The sequence below is a fragment of the Colobus angolensis genome, unplaced genomic scaffold, assembly GCF_000951035.1.
Source record: "Colobus angolensis palliatus isolate OR3802 unplaced genomic scaffold, Cang.pa_1.0 Scaffold111, whole genome shotgun sequence".
NCBI lineage: Eukaryota > Metazoa > Chordata > Mammalia > Primates > Cercopithecidae > Colobus > Colobus angolensis.
In genome coordinates this window covers 830,299-834,274 of record NW_012112142.1, presented here as the reverse complement: position 1 = coordinate 834,274, position 3,976 = coordinate 830,299, and positions in this window count along the sequence as shown.

Sequence of the window (3,976 nt, the reverse complement as noted above, 5' to 3'; positions counted from 1 at the left end):
GGGCTGGATGCTTCTTTGGCGTGGGGAGCTGTCCAGGCATTGCAGGGAGTTTACAGCAGCATCCCTGGCTCTACCCGTCAGTAGCATCACCATAGTGTGACAATCGAGAATGCCTCCAGACACCGCCCAGTACGCCCCGTGGTAGAGGTGAGAACCACTCGGGTTGAAATCCACTGATCCATTATGTAAGAGAAAGTGGGGAGAAATACATGAAGCTGAGAGTTTTAGTAATTCTAGTGCAATGGGTATTAATTATTATAATGATCTAAAGGAAGGAAGTGCTCTCCCAGTGAGAAAAGCAGACATTGAAGAAAAAGGAGGAAGGTAGCTAAGCTGAGCCTTGATAGACTTGGCTAGGTTCTTGTCAGCAGCACCCTAAGAAAAGGCACAGAGAAGAGGCTGAGGAGCAGGTTGGGAGAGGCAGGATCGTTCCTGTGGAGTGCACAGGGTGTATGCAAGGGAGAGATGAAGGTCAGGCTGGATGCTTGAGGGCAGAGAGGGGACAGCTCTGAATATCAGGCAACAGACGTGGAGCCTGATTCAGTTATCCAGGGGGAGCTTTGAAAGCTTTGTGTAGAGAAGAGAATCCTCTAATCTGTCCAAAAAAAAAAAAAAAAAAATCAGATATTGTGTAAAGGCTGCGTCCTATCATCTCCATGTTTGTGTCCCCCCAAATTCATGTTGCATCCTAATCCCCAATGTAACAGTATTAAGAGGCGGGGCCTCTAGGAGGTAATGAGGTCATGGGGGTGGTGCCCTCAGGAATGGATTAGTGCCCTTACCAAAGAGACTGTAGAGAGGTAACCTGCCCCATCCACCATGTGAGGACAGAGCGAGAAGGTGCCATCTATGAGGAAGAGGGCCTTCACCAGACGGAATCAGCTGGCATCTTGAGCTTGGACTTCCCAGCCTCCAGAGCTATGAACAATACATTTCTGTTGTTTATGAGCACTCAGTTTAAGGTATTTGGTTATAGCAACCTGAACAGACTAAGACACTGAATAAGAGGGAGAGGGGAGAGGAGGGAAAATGCAGCAGCCCAGGTGACAGCAGAGAGTGGCAAAGTCAACAAAACATGTTACATGGCGGGGAAAACTGAGGGGCAGGGAGGACCCAAAAGTCCTGTGGGGATGAGCCTTCCATCAAACACACACAAACGCCCCTCCAGAGGGCTTTAAAAAGACCCCGCCATTGCTGCTCTTAAAAGTGTGGGCTTCCCAGGAGATGCTCTAAGGAAAGAGAGAAGAGTGGCCTCTGAAGACAAGGGACAGGGACTCAAGTTCTCATACGGATCATTTGCATTTGAGGTCAACTATACATGACCACCTGTTACAACTGCACTGAGAGCTCAGCCGTTCCTGTGTCCTCAGCCCTGCCTTCATTTCTGTCCTCATTTGCCAGATTGCCCCAGCCCCTTTCCTTCAAAGAAGAAGCCTCTGAAGTTCTGCTGTGCTGAGGACTGTTCTGCAGGGGGAGCACCGAGAAGCCCCTTTCCCCTGCATGATTTCAGGCTTCAATACAGAAGACATTTTATAGTCTCTCTGTTCCTTCCAGTCCACTGCTCTGTTGGGGCTGAATAAATATTGACTAGCCTGTAAAACATAAGGCCTTTTATTTATACATCTTCCTGCTCCGAGGGCTGTGCTGGAGCCCAGCCTCAGAACACACAGTGCATGTGTGGAGGGCTAGGAGCCATCACTGCAGCACAAACCAGCGGCCACAGCTGTCAGGATGGGGCTGCTTTTTCTGGGGCGCAGCCTACAGCAGCAGGCGTGAGGGCTGAGCCAGTGGGGCCGTGTCTGCTAGGAATGCTTATTTTGTAGTGCATGGGAATGCTTTCAGTTGCAAGCAGCAGAGGAGTCCAGGACTGTGGAGTGCCATGAGGAATCCTGGCTTTTTCTCATTCTTTGCTTTGCCGCCCTTAGCTGTTGACTTTCTGTCCTTGGTGTTGCTATCTCATGGTCCTAAGATGGCTGCTGGAGCTCCAGGCTAGAAGGAAGGGAGGGCATAGCAACTCCCTCTTCACCAAAGCAGTCTTTCTGCCTCAGCCTTCCAAAGTACTAAGGTTACAGGTGTGAGCCACTGCACCCTGCCAAGAATCCATGTTAAAATGAAAACTTGTAACTACTACCCAAAAGTGACTGATGCTGAGACTGACCAGAATAAATACAAAACTGTGCACTTCATAAACAAGTCTGGACATTGAAACGGGAAATGCATGTATTAAGCACCTGGCAGGCACAGAAAGGTGCTTTCACTGATGTATCATTTCCTATTTGATCCTTTCAACAAGCCTATGATGTCGCTATTATGACTTCAAGAGAGTTTAAGTAACAAGTCCAAGGTTATAGAGATGAGAAGTGAGAGAGCCAGAAGTCCCATCCAGGCTGCCTCCACTCTATAGCCAGTAGATTTCTCTTGCTGTCTCTCTTCTCACCGGCCATACCTGAGTCACATACCCAACCACTGGCAAAACGAAAGATATAACCAAGGCTGGCTAAGAGCAATCATGATTCATCCCCTGTGTTGGGGGGAAGGGTCTACTTTGCCCAAGACCAAGAGACCTCTGCCTGACCCAATCGCAGGTCCCATCTGCAAGAAAGACAAAGGGAGGTGGCTGTAGGGTAGGCACTGGAGGGCCTGCCACCAGCTGCCCCCAGAAGAGCCATGGGCAGGCAAGGGTACCAATGTAGACCGGCATCATTTTTCAGCAACAAGTGCCCCTCTCGCTGGCGAGTGGGTATGTGGACATTGTCTTCCTTGTCTCTCATGAAGGAAGGTGAGCCGGACCTTCTTAGGGGGCTCGGTGATCAGAGGTAATGCCCTCTCCAGTGATCTGATGCCAGCCAGACATCACCCGGGAGCACAGTGGGTACAGCAAGGGCTGTGGAAGAAGTGGGCAGCGTCAAAGCCCCATCTCTGTACTGGCTCAGCCAGGTGAGACTGTTACTGAATGCCAGGAGTTCAGTCTAGGTCCCATTGCTCACCACAAAGAAAGCTGATCCCCGATTCAATGAGCATTTCCAGGAAAGAAGGCTTTTTATTTGGGTGACTTCGGCCAGAGAAACAGGAGCCAAACCTCAAATCTGTCCCTCCCCAACTGACTAAAGTTAGGGGTTTACATAGCTGGGAAGGAAAACAGGAGGGGCTAGGGAGAGAAGTTGGTCCACAGGCAGCAGGTGCACCTCATTGTACAAATGTTAAGTTCCTCAAGCTTCGCTTCTATGGGCATCCAGCTTGTTGGAAAATTGGGTCAGTTTCATGACCATGTGCATTCAGCAGGGACCAGTCAGGGGACTGGAGCCCCTCCAGGTATTCTGGTCAGAATGATTTTATATAAAGGCTTATTAGCTAGGTATAAAGCATTGTTAAGTAGAAAATTAAAAGAAAGCGAGAGAAAGAACACTAAGATAGCATGGAGTGGCAGCTTGAGGAAACAGCTTCCACACTAGGCCTGGGGGAACCAAGAGAAGAAGCTGGAATTAGGAACACCATGGTGTTCCTACAACCTGGAAGCTAGAAGCTAGAAATTTGGAGGAGAGGCCCCAAGGAGCCAAGGCTTCGCTCTCTGAGGAGGGGGCTCTGCTGGGCTGGTACTGGAATCTCAGAAGGGGCACACCAAGGCTGGTCTGTGAGTGCAGGAAAAGCTGCGACAGCAGCTGCTGGGCAGATGCAGAGAGGTCAGAGTGATGCCCACCACAAAGACCATGGCAGAGTAGAAAGCCTTGGACAACACTTTGGGAGGCTGAGGCGGGCTGATCACGAGGTCAGGAGATCAAGACCATCCTGGCCAACATGGTGAAATCCCGTCTCTACTAAAAATACAAAAAGTAGCTGGGTGTGGTGGCATGTGCCTGTAGTCCCAGCTACTTGGGAGGTTGAGACAGGATAATCACTTGAACCCGGGAGGTAGAGGTTGCAATGAGCCGAGATCGTGTCACTGCACTCCAGTTTGGAGACAAAGCAAGACTCTGTC